Genomic DNA, 13,577 nt, shown 5'->3' with positions numbered 1-13,577 from the left:
CTAAAGATAGCTACTGCACTGGACCCAAGCTTTAAGAATCTGAAGTGCCTTCCAAAATCTCAGAGACACAAGGTGTGGAGCATGTTTATAGAAGTCTTAAAAAAGCAACATTCCAATGCACAAACTACAGAACTCGAACCCCCAAAACCGAAAATCAACCTTCTGCTGGTAGCATCTGACTCAGATAAGGAAAATCAGTATACGTCAGTATGCACTGCTTTGGATTGTTATCGAACAGAACCCGTCCTCAGCATGGACACATGTCTTCTGGAATGGTGGTTGAAGCATGAAGGGGCATATGAATGTTGGGTCCTGGGTTCAAATATTCCTGGCCTAGGGTCAGTAGTCAGTGCAGGCATTCGAGTCCTTGGTTCTCCAACTGGCACATAAATATCTTGTGACACTGGCTACAACAATACCATGAGACTGCCTGTAGTTCAGGAATATCTTTTATTCCCACCACCTAGGCTAAACCACATGCCTGACTGCCTCAGAAACCTTCACCACCACTTTACCCACAGTCAACTTTCCAACACCAAACTGGTTGGCAATGGACATGTAGCAGTCTGGGATAGCCAGCTTCCAGACAGTTATAGCAATACACTTCTGGAGTGGCATGGCCACCCTCATGTGACTTATGCTGGAGGGTCAGGACAAACTGCTCACAAAGCTCCAGGAAATGTAATTTTCGTCCTGCAAAAATTCTTGATCCACGGCTGGTCATCCCCGATCTGCATCATAATGTGATCCCACCAGTCTGTGCTTGTGGCCCTGCTATGGGGCAACAATAGCTCTACCAGCTGTCAGGAGCAGCATTAGTCACTCTGAGTCATAGAATATCAGGGTTGGAAAGGACCTCAGGAAGTGATCTAGTCCAACCCGCTGCTCAAAGCAGGACGAATCACCAACTAAGTCATCCCAGCCAGGCTTTTGTCAAGCCTGACCTTAAAAACCTCTAAAAGAGGAGATTCCAGCACCTCCCTAGGTAACCCATTCCAGTGCTTCACCACCCTTCTAGTGAAAAAGTTTTTCCTAATATCCAACCTAACCCCACCCCCACCCCCCACTACAACTTGAGACCATTACTTCTTGTTCTGTCATCAAGTACCACTGAGAACAGTCTAGATCCATCCTCTTTGGAACCCCTTTCCAGGTAGTTGAAAGCAGCTATCAAATCCCCCCTCATTCTTCTCTTCTGAAGACTAAATAATCCCAGTTCCCTCAGCCTCTCATAAGTCCTGTGCTCTAGCCCCTTAATCATTTTTGTTGCTCTGTGCTGGACTTTTTCAAACTTTTCCACATCCTCCTTGTAGTGTGGTGCCCAAAGCTGGACATAGTACCCCAGATTAGGCCTCACCAATGTCGAATAGAGGGGAATGATCACAACCCTCGATCTGCTGGCAGTGTTCCTACTTATACAGTCCAAAATGCTGTCAGCCTTCTTGGCAACAAGGGCACGCTGCTGGCTCATATCCAGCTTCTTGTTCACTATAACCCCGGGTCCTTCTCTGCAGAACTGCTGCTTAGCCACTCGGTCCCTAGTCTGTAACAGTGCATGGGATTCTTCCATCCTAAGTACAGGACTCTGCACTTGTCCTTGTTGAACTTCATCAGATTTCTTTTGGCCCAATCTTCTAATTTGTCTAGGTCCCTCTCTGTATCCTATCCCTATCCTCCAGAGTATTTACCACTCCTCCCAGTTTAGTGTCATCTGCAAACTTTCTAAGGATGCAGTCAACACCATCCTCCACCTCATTAATGAAGATATTGAACAAAACCGGCCTCAGGACTGACCCTTGGGGCACTCTGCTTTATATCGACTGCCAATAGACATGGAGCAGTTGAGCTGAATGATCTAGCCAGCTTTCTATCTGCCTTCATCCAGCCCATACTTCTTTAACTTGCTGTCAAGAATACTGTGGGAGATGATATCAAAAGCTTTGCTAAAGTCAAGGAAAAACACATCCACAGCTTTCCCCTCATCCACAGAGCCAGTTAGCTCATCATAGAAGGCAATTAGGTTAGTCAGCCATGACTTGCTCCTGGTGAATCCATGCTGATTGTTCCTGATCACTTTTCCTCTCCTCTGCTTCAAAACTGATTCCTTGAGTCTGTCGGTGTTCTCCTCCTCTTTCATCATTAGCTCTCAGGTGCATTCAGAGGGTCAGAGAATACGGTCAAAACGTCCACCAGCATCTTGCGGAAGCTCTAGCAATTTCCTTAAAGTGCAAGGGAGGAAAGTTCTTCAAAGACAACTCCTCCATGTTGCTGGGAGTGCACAGACCAAAATGATGGCTTGGCAGGATGTGTTGTTCAAATGTCCCGTGTCTCCCAGGGTTTCTCATGTTGCACTGCAAACAAAGAACTTGTGTTTCAGGAGGCACTGGGAAGTCTGGAATATGATTGGCTGAACTTGGGCCTGTGTACTGCATTGTGCATGTTGGGTCCTGGGTTCAAATATTCTCAGCCTAGGGTCAGTAGTCAGTGCAGGCATTTGAGTCCTTGGTTCTCAAACCCAAGATTTGCTGACTTGAGTTCCACTAACCCTGGGCTTACATTGCAGTGTAGATGTACCTGCTAAAGGAAAGGAGAAATGCTATTTATTTTCCTGTTTAATTATTTTAATTGAAATACAACTCCAGCTCATGTTTTGCTTATAGACAGGAAATGTGTAACTGCAAGGAGATATTGTGTTTAACTTGTGATTGGTCCGTATGTTCTGCCAATCCAGAACTAGATAGTAAAGAAAAACAATGGCTACTAATAGCTGGAGTGAGTCATTTTAGTTACTACTTTAAGTCAAAAGCTATACTCATTTTTATCAGGTATTTAAGGCAATTCTTTGGGGGGGAAGCAACCTTATGTTAAAGGGAAGTGAAGGGAATGTGTCTACGCATTTCCCATCAAGTATATTGAACTGAAATAGTTCTATTGGTAGACATAAACTGTACCTACATTATTACACAGTGATGGGTTAAGTTAGTGTAGGGTTTAATACTGCTATTTAGGGAGGAAATGGAGCAACTGGAAAACTTGAAGCCCCCTTCAGATCAGATCCACACATCCTTTCAGTCATGTGGTACCAGTTTTGCTATGAAGGGTTTGAGTATATAGTCCTATGTGTATACCTTTTCAAGAGTGTGCTACTGAACAATTATGCTTTGCTTTAATATGGTGGTTTAAAATGATTTGGATTTCATAGGCAGGGAAGACAATTTCCAATCTGGTTACAAACTTGTATACCATACTATGTATGGTAGATGACCTTCCCCATCCCTCAAAATGAAGAGCAATTTTTAAGACTTAGCTTTGAATACACAGGTCAGTCCTGGCTAGGGTGCTTTATTCCAAGCTTCTAAAGTGGTTGTTTTACTGTAACAAAACATTGTGCAGTTTACAATGTACAATCCCTGCAACTCTCCTTCTTTTCTATATTGGTAGACTCTACTGGGAGAGCAGTAGTTGTGGGAGCTGGTAAAGCTTGTAAGTCCTGCCTGCTCCACGGATAAGGGGGAGCTTCTTTTCATCTAGTTGGGAATTGGGCATTTCTCATAGGATCATTATCTCCCTGGCAAGGGCTCCATACATATTTGTATAAAATGAGACTCTTATACACCTGGGTAAGGATTTTCCCCTTAAGTAGATGTTTGTGGTTTTTTTTTTTTGTTGTTGTTGTTGAATCTCATACTCCAAGCAGGTGTATACACACTGGCATATAGTAAATACTGCAGTCAGGAAAAAGACATTACAATGTTAAGGCTGTCAACACTAACACGCTTATTGGTAAAACTTTTGTTGGTCAGGGTATGAAAAGAACACCCTCCCCCGCCCCAACCAAAATAAGTTTCACAGACCATGTAGTCCACACTGCTGCTATTATGTTGGCTGAGATACTGTCCTGATGATATAGCTACTGCCGCTCATTAAGGGTGGTTTAATTAGGCTGGTGGGAGAGCTCTCTCCCACCAGCACAGAGTGGCTACAGGGAGAGCTAACAGCAGCGTAACTGCAGCGGTACAGCTGTGCCACTGTAAGGTCTGCAGTGTAGGTATAGCCTAAGATTACAATGTCAAGCACTCAAACTTCTGGAAATGCTAGAGTTACAGCTGCCTGTGCAAACCTTAATTTGGCCCCCATGTGTGTACAGTGTAATTGTAGCTGTATTGATCCCAGTGGATATAGTATATTTAGATTATCAGAAAGCCTTTGACAAGGTCCCTCACCAAAGACTCTTAAGCAAAGTAAGCTGTCATGGGATATGAGGGAAGGTTCTCTCATAGATAGGAAACAAAAGGTAGAAATGGTCAATTTCAGAACAGAGAGAGGCAAATAGTGATGTCCCCCAGGGGTCTGTACTGGGCCCAGTCCTATTTAACTTGCATAAGTTATCTGGAAAAAGGGGTAAACAGTGAGGTGGCAAAATTTGCAGATGGTGCAAAACTACTCAAGTAGACTGAAGAGCTACAAAAAATCTCTCAAAACTGGGTGGCTGGGCAACAAAATGACAGATGAAATTCAATGTTAAATGCAAAGTAATGCATATTGAAAAACATAATCCCATATAAAATGGTGGGATCTGAATTAGCTGTTACCAGTCAACAAAGAGATCTGGAAGTCATTGTGGGTAGTTCTATGAGCTGCTTCTGATGATGGGCTTGAAGAGGTTGGGGACTGATTGAAGGCCAGAAGTGGGGGTTCAGAAAAGAATTTCTTTCAGGATGGGGGTTCCCAGCAAATATGGGTTGAGGTTGTTTGATATCCTATATGGGTTCAAGTATGGGATGGTAGATGAGAACTGGGGGGGTGTGGTCAGAAGGGGTTTTATTTCTGTACTGAAGTGGTTCTCTTGGAATTTGGCTCATTCTGTGATGTGATCTACTTCTCTGGAGTGTCCTTGTTTGGTGAAGGCAGTTTTTGAGTGTGCTAAAGTGTACATCTTAGACTTTCTCCTCAGAGCATATCAGAGTGTTAACTGAGTGCGTGGCTGTAGATAACACATTTCTTGGTGCATTTGGGGTGGTTATTGAATCTGACAGTAGGGATGGTGATCCATGGGTTTCTTGTATATGGTTGTCTGTAGGGTTCCATTGCTGAATTTCATTGTGAGGTTCAGGAAGTTAATGCTAGTATGGAAGTCTTCCAGAGGCAGGTTAATGGACAGGTGGTGGTTGTTGAAGTTGTGATAGAAATCCCAAAGGGAGTTTAAACCATCTGTCCAGAGGATGAAAATATCATTGATGTATCTCAAGTATATCGCTGGTTTCAAAGTGCATTTTTCCAGAAATTCTTCAAGGTGGCACATGAAAAGGTTGCCATACTAGGCAGACAGCTTGTTGTTCATTCCCACTCAGCCATTTGTATGAATTTGAATAAATTAAATCCCATCACCTTCGTAAGAAAATATAAAATTCACTTTTTCCATGTAGTAACAATAATAATAATAATAATAATAAAAAATTCTACCAAATAGCAATTGGAAGGAGAAAAATAGAGATCCCTTTACTTAAACTTTTAGAATGTTAAGTTATTTTGATACTATGGTGATCCACACATTATAAATACTTAGAAAAGACTCAATCAATTTCCTAGACTAAATGTACCAAACCAATATAAATCCTATTTTTATGTGGTTAATGTCTGTTTACTTTGTGGAAGTAATTTAAAAATTCTCTGGATAAACACCCAAAAATAAAAATGAACTGTAAAATATCTTGTGAGCATGAACTTGTATCTTGAGTCATCTTTGTGTTTAGGGCTCACAGTTTCAGTTTTTTCAATACAATCGTTCTTTCTCTGGTCACTCTATACCCATAGATTTCAGGTCGGAACCACTTGTTGGTTCCGACCACAGTGAGAAAATCTTATCTTCCAAATTGTTCTGATTGGGTCAGACAGAACCGTCTTTACAGATTTTCTGTCCAAACATTTATTCTGAACACCAGTCTCAGTGGAGCATGAGAGTATCTTGGGGCTGGGGTTCATTGTCTGCAGTAGTATGGAGTTAAGTTAGAACTTAATGGTCTAGATAATACTTAGTCCTGCCATGACTGCAGGGGACTGGACTAGATGACATCTCAAAGTCCCTTCCAGTTCTGATTCTATAAGCATGAATAGAGCACTGAAAGTACTTGGGGCCATCAAGGGTCCAGTACAGGTCACAAGGGCCATGAGAATTCCTAATTGTAGAAAGAGGCTTTGTATTTTTTACAAGCAGTTGATGCTTTTTTCCTTTCTGACATAGGTTTTATTAATTGCCTATGACACAGTATCTAAAATCATGAGTAAAGGAACTTCTTATGTGTAGTTTGAGATCTAGTGAGTCAAACAGCTCTGGTCCCAACACTGGTTCCAGAGTTTATTGGACACCATTAGGGCCTAAATTCTCTTTGGCTCTCTGGCCTCTGTTTCCCCTTGGGAAAGCCTAAAGCTTACAAGGTCCAGATATTTTGTCCTTTTCTACCATGTAAAAAGGGATTTTCATGGAAGGGAAAGAATCTGGCAAAACTGCCTTTCTCATCAAATAGAATTGGCAAAAAGCCAAAAATGTGCTGGTTTTCCTTCAGTTGTGAATTCTCATATTCACATGTTCAGTTAATATTTGTGTCAGATAACCCTATTTTAGCTATTGCAAGGGAGGGGTGATGAATTCCAGGTGCTGAAGGTAATTTCTAACAGTCTGATCTACCAATCCAAAGCCCTATGCAAATTAAGAGGAGGTTCTTTTGTTTTCAATGTTTCCCTTCAGTTGCTGTGAGGAGGGGGCTCATGGTAGAGTGGACCCGGAAGCATGCAGATTGCCGGCAAGCCTTCTAAATCTTCATTTGTGTGTCTGCCTGATGGACAGAAGAAAGCCAGGCTACTCAGCATGCAGATGGTACTGCAGGTTGGCCTACAGCTGAAAAATCATAAGGAGGTTTTTCCCTGGCTGACTAGAAACTTCTCTTGTGAATAGAAATGTGTTTTTGCTTTAAAAACAAAGCACAGTAACTTATTTAACAGCGTAAAATGTTTGAGAATGTGTAAGTTTTTAATCCAGTTTTCTTTTTAGTACCAGAAAGGAGAATTTCTAAGAATCTCAGATCTGATGTGGGGTAGAGTGGCACCTTTTATTCCTTTAAACAGCTCATGTTACAAGAGGCTTAATATTAAAATGGCAGAAATTCTTCTAAAAGAAACATCTTTGTGTATTAAACACAATATTAATTTATTAAATTTTGTCATTAATGAATGTATAGTTAATTAAGTGCCCTATATGGAAATAATGTTAAACTCGTGTGTCTACATTTGTTACCATAGCGGGGGAATAATTTCTTCCCATCTAAATTTGAACTCAGTAAGAAAACGTACTATAATCTTATGGAGTGGCACTTTGAGTCCTTTTGCATTTTGTCTGTTTCTTTAAAGGGCTTCCTCATTGTCTTAGGCTCCCCTGGAAATGCAGTAAGGATTCCTATCACATCTTGGTTGCCGTGGCAACCAGTCTTTCCCATAATGAGCTGCATCATCTGAACTGATGTCACAGCATCATGCAGCAGGTCACACAAGACACCTCCTAGTATTGCATCCCACAGATGTGCCGTAAACATCAAAAGAGAATGGTTTGAACAGGAGATGGTAAGTGCTAAATGTAGGCTTGTTTTTAATTGCACCACTGCTTTCCTGATTTTCTATGAATCTCTTCTAAAATTAGAATGTGTGGGATTTGCCTTGTGAAAATGGGTTTTGAAGAAAGATGTTGCATGCCTAAATATCTTTTTCTGACAGTTAGGCTAAGACAAAGGCCTACAGGAGGCACAGACAGGCAGAAATATATTTATTATAATCTTTGCTGTATTTGTGTGTGATATCCTGAGGGCCTCTACAGAATATAGCTGAATTTCACATCTAAATTACTGTTATAACAATATGATTTTTCTCTGAAATAGAACATACAGCTGTTCACAATTATAGTGTCGCAAAGGTAGAATAATCCTTTCCCTCCTTCTTATATTGAAGGATTAATATTTTCTATAGCACTCTTATTTTAACTTATGAACTCTTCTGTGGTGTGCGTGTGAATATTACTGAATTCCACTGGGTTTTCAATAATATGGTAGTACACAAAATGCTACACAATGCTGAATAAGCAGTTGGCACTGTATTGCTTTGATAAGTGGTTCTGCTCTATACTATGCAGTTGGTATTTTAAAAACAAAACAGCAAGACAAAATTTGTTTTGAATTCTATCATCCCTTTATATCAAGTATTTCTTTCAAAAGCTTCCAGCTGTATTACTGAATTCCTTCCTTTCCTTCTTCTTTTTGTTACTAAACCATAATGTGGATCTAAGATATTCTCTTTATTAGATGTAAAACAAGTCTCTCTCTTCTTTGGCTACACCTTTTACTGCAATTGCAGCAAAGATTCAGGCTTTTCAAGTGTTGATCTTTTCATTACAGGAATAAAACACAGTATGAAAAATTGTAATGGCTCCCTCTGCAAGTATGGGGGAATAATTTTTATATAAAATACACGCACATATTTTAGGACCAGAGTCTATGAGACTGAATTATAACGTGATACCTGCAAAATTTAGAAACTCTCTTTAATATGTCTAATGGTTTCTATTTTATATCATGGTCTTGCTTCTGGCAACCACGTTGATTTTACTTAACTTCCAAGTTAATCTGACAGGCCTGGATAGAACAATGTTAATTCTTTGGGGTTGTTTGTTTTTGTTTTTGAATGTGTAGATGATTAGAAGCAAAGAAAAGACCAGACACATGTCAGTTTAATTGATCAATAATAATATGTCCACTAGGAATTAGGGAGTGGTCTCTGGCTCTGTGTTGCTCAGCTTTAGTATGTATTTCAAAAGTATAGCAGGGAGGAATAGCAACCATTAATCTTTTAATGATGTTCCTCAGATATAAAGGACCAAAAAGCATTAAATATGAAGCATAAAACCAGTACATGTAATTAGATTGCTTTTCATAGGGACAGGCATGATGGTCTCATCTGGCACTAGCTGAAATGGAGCTCCTAGGTTTTAATTAGACTGTCTGCACTGCATCATATACACTATTTCCAGTGTGGTCTGATCATAATATCTTTTTTTGTTAAACTGCAAAACACACAAAAAGGTAAATCATTATCACAGTGCTATTGCTTTACTTACTGTGATTGTTAAAATGAATTGTGGTGGTTTACGATGTAAAAGAAGTAATGTCGAATCACTGGGTGTTCAATATGCACACTCAGAAGGTATGAGTTAGCAAGAAGAAGAAGGGAGGATGTCTGGCTGGTGGCTGAATTATGGAAATTCTGGTGAATAATGCATTTTTGCTAACAACTTTTGGGGATCAATTTATGTGATAGCCTTAACATGTATCATCAGCATGGCTGTAACTAAAGGTTGGTAGAGAGAAAAAGCGGCATAGGATTGGACGGAGTACATGACATTATTAGGACATAATAAGATGTGTTCTTCAGACTTTGTATATAATGATTTGAACTGTCACTAGAATTTTTCAGAACTAGATTTTCCTATGAATGACAGGAAATAGTTTAGGGAAACCAAGTCCTGTGAAATATCAAATGATTTTTAGGATTTTTCTAATAACTTGAAAGAATTATGCTTTTCAAAGCTTTGTTTCCTCTACTTCTCCCTCCTCTTCTCTGTCTCTCTTTCTCCCCACCCATTGTTTGTTTGCTTTGGAAACACCCACTGACATAGAAGCTGGTATGACAATGCTGGCTTGTTGGAGCAACACAGCCACTACTGATCTCAGATCCAGCTGAATATCTTAATTAGTGAGGTTTTACTGTTCATTTAATATGCCCTAGAGGGTGCGGGAGGGCAGGTGTGGCGGGGGGCACCAGTTGGGAAGAGTGGTCTAAAGAAATAGAAATTTTCCTTCCCAACAATCTTGGCCTCTTGTGCTGTAGAAACTTACTAGAAATAACACAATTCTGGTTGTTTAAGGTATAATGACATGATCAGAACAATAAAACCTGTTTTCAGCAGGGATCAAAAGCAGCAAACCTACAGGGTGTTTTCAATTTTGTTTCCATTGTTTCCTTTTGTTCATAATTCCTGAAATGAATAATCAGGGATATTCTTAATGGAATCTGTTTTAAGTGCCTGAATTTGGACTGTTCTGGAAATGAAAAATCCTGCCTATATCTGCACATGGAGTGGGGGGCGGGGGGAAGGGAAGGGATTCTCTTGTATTAATGATAGAGTTCTGCATGTACACTTGTACAGTGAGGTGTGGTGAGAAACAGAGGTATCACATAAAGCACTTGCAGATTTACTGACTTCTCAAGCTTTGTCTTCGTAAGAATGTGATTTATAGAACACTAATTTTTACAATTGCTGTGCAACATGGAGCTGAGTGCAGGCAATCTGTCTCCTCCTAACCCAGCAGTCATACAGTCTGACAGACCAACTCCAGAATCAATAGTCACAAGATTGACACTAGTCAGATGTTTGGGTCAGCAAGTCATAATACAATTATCATGTCTGACATGTAGAACAGACTTCTCCACCCTGCCCCAGAATCAAAATGGAAGATGCTCCAAAGCTCCCATGCCTGGATTTTTTTTATTTTTGCAGAGGGCTGTCTTCTACTGATTAGGGATGGGCTCCTATGCCAGAGTGTAAACTAGAAAAGGAGGTTGGCAGTGAATTGGTCAAATGTTATGTTCAGTAGTAGAACCCAAAGCTGAGTCAGAATTGGTGGCCTTTTCAAAAGTTCATAAGTGTCTTATGGGCACAATTTCTATTAGAAGCACAAATCTTACTGACTTTAAGTCACATAGGCACTTTTGAAAATCCCTCCTAATGTCTATTTATTGACCCATAATATAAAATTAATTACTGAGCCATGTAAAAACTACTGACAGGCTTTGAGGCCTGAATTTTGTAAGTACTGAGTGCCATTGACTTCACTGGGAGCTGCAGTTGGTCAATAGTGTTGGGATTCAGGCCCTTGTATTTAAGAAAATCATTGCTCCATGTGAATTCATAAAGGAGTCTTGGTAATACACTGCTTCTCTTATACATTAGACGCTGAATTGGTATTGCATTGTACTGTATGCCCCATGTGTTATACTGTACACTCATGAGACATTGATATTAGCCATTTATTTAGAATATCGTGTTTCAGGATAAAATGTTTAATAATACAGGGAGGCAAAGCTGACTGTAAGGGTTCATCCTAAAACTAATTATCTCTGGGGGTTTGAGAAAAATCTTTTAAGAGCAGAATTCTCCTGTCAGTTGAAGAAGAATATGGAAGCTGAGTTCCAGGGAGGGGCATTTCACCCTTATATGAAGGTCTATGTTCATACACTTTTTTTAAATGGACATATTAATGACAGAGACATTGGGATACTCATGCTTTCCTCTTTCCAGGAGAGCCAGTACAGGCAGCCACCTCCTTATTAAACAGGCACACATGCTCTTGATCAGTTAATGTGTAGGGCAAAGGTGCGGGCTGGTCTTCAGCATTCCTGAAGGATGGCTAAATCTGCATATCTAGAGAGACAAGCACCAAGAGAACACTTGGAATTTCTCTTATGCTAGGGTCAGATCATCGTTTGTGTTAATTCATTAGCCCTTTTTATAGTATATTCAACTTTATTATATGTAATGGGTTCAATTCTCCTCTTAAAATAAAGGAGATGGTATTTGCTTACCTATTTAACCAAATCTGTGTGTCTTGTAAATTTATTTAACCAGAATTGTATTATTTTTTAAAATTAGATAACATCCCTTCTGGGGTATTGGGCACACAGCAAGATGTTAGGTGCTCATAGAGCCTTGTTTACCAGGATAAAATTATGGCTTGTTGCTAAAAAGCCTTAGGAAAAGCTGTGGCTTACGGGCACAGGTTGCCATTAAGCCTCTGGTGAAAGGGAAGAATCCGGTAGTGCAGAAACTATACCTTTTTCCTGCCCTGTGTAATGGTCTAACTATTGGGTTTGAAATTCTTTGACTCTTGGGAAGTTTGAATCCCAGCGAGGCTGACTCAGCTCTTTATTCTTCTAGGTCAAAAAATTAAGTACTCTGCAGTTTACTATGTCTGGGGCTCTCAGACAAGACATTTTGAAAAAATGAGCTCTCTCTGATCTGCATGGACACTGAAATTCTCAAGGCACACGTCAGGGTAAATCTTTTATCTGAGATCCTTGACCAATTTTTCTTCTCTTTCTCCCACCTATTGCACAATGTATGGTCCATCTGCCACCCTAGAAGTGGCTGCATTTCAGTGGCTGAGTGTATGAATATAGACGTGATGTTCTCTAAGGGCTGGTCCACACTACGGGGGGGGAAATCGATCTTAGATACGCAACTTCAGCTACGTGAATAACGTAACTGAAGTCAAATATCTAAGATCGGATTACTCACCTGTCCACACCGCGCGGAATCGATGTTCGCGGCTCCCCCTGTTGATTCCGGAACTCCGTTGGGGTTGATGGAGTTCCGGAATCGATATAAGCGCGCTCGGGGATCGATATATCGCGTCTAGATTAGACGCGATATATCGATCCCCGAGCAATCGATTTTAACCCGCTGATACGGCGGGTAGTCTGGACGTAGCCTTAGAAACCTTGAGATAAAAGGTGCTTTACATTTGTAAACTACTTGTTACCAATTCATGGAATAATCACAGCATCCCAAAGGCAATGTGGATCTTTAGAAAATTGAGGCTGGGTGTTATGTACCTGGCTTGGCTAATGTTTTAGGGCCTGTTCCTATAAAATGCTACATGTCTCCTGGAATTGTGACGAGCGCCTTCTGTTCTTTCAACACCCCCTGTCTTGCCTCTCTCCTCTCCTCCCCCCCCCCATCCCCATACCAGGACTGGGCTCTGAAGTAGGGGTAAATGCTAAAGAATGCAGCATAGTTTGAACTGCAGCACCTTCATTGTTAATTTTTTTTAAAAAAACAGCCTGTTTTGTGAAGCAGAATGCAGACACAGAAATACCTGACTTTTTTTAAAAGCAAAGATGCAGCAATTCAAACTATTTCCTCATAGACATCAAGTATATTCAGCTTGTATTTAAAATAGCTTCCATTTTAAAATGTTGTCATGTTTTACTTGGACAAAGGCATATTTCAGCAGGAGAAGCTGCAACCATCCTTTTAGAAATCGCGATGTGACAGACTTCCCAGCCCCCATGATGCAGAGTCCTGTGAGAGCTGACACACTTTTAGAGAGAGAGGCTCTGTAGCATTAGTCTGTACTAATAGAAGCGTTAACGTTCTGTTGGGGGAGTGTCCAACCAAGAGCATAAGCCCAGGCTGCTCTAGTGCTGCTTCCAGTTTGTAACTATAAAAGTTCTTTTAAGAGACACCCTTTGCTGGTCATGTTGTAAGCTGGACATGGTTATAGTTTCAGGGGTAGGATGCAGACATGAAGTCTCTTGGGGAGTGGTCAGTTGATGATATTGTGTACTAGCTCATTGTTGGGTTACAATAAAGCAGGCCTGTAACTGGCTATTAAGCAGACTGTTTGTTTGTATTTCTCTTTCTTACCCTTGGCCCTTTTTGTATTTCTCCCTTTACTATGAGAAATTATAGGATGGCC

The 13,577-nt window shown here is 40.5% G+C and overlaps 1 protein-coding gene across 3 annotated transcripts in view; it reads left to right on the top strand.

Annotated features, from left to right (window-relative positions):
* Positions 1-7,525: 7,525 nt before the first annotated feature.
* AKAP6 (A-kinase anchoring protein 6) overlaps positions 7,526-13,577 on the top strand; it is a 404,712-nt gene continuing 398,660 nt past the window's right edge. For all 3 annotated transcript variants that reach the window (XM_030559312.1, XM_030559313.1, XM_030559311.1), the window contains exon 1: positions 7,526-7,614. The gene's annotated coding sequence lies outside the window, so the exon portion shown is untranslated. The remainder of the gene's footprint in view (positions 7,615-13,577) is intronic.

The sequence above is a fragment of the Gopherus evgoodei genome, chromosome 4 (genome assembly GCF_007399415.2).
Source record: "Gopherus evgoodei ecotype Sinaloan lineage chromosome 4, rGopEvg1_v1.p, whole genome shotgun sequence".
Classification (NCBI taxonomy): Eukaryota; Metazoa; Chordata; order Testudines; family Testudinidae; genus Gopherus; species Gopherus evgoodei.
Note: the sequence above shows the minus strand (reverse complement) of the source record. Positions and strands in the feature narration are given on the sequence as shown.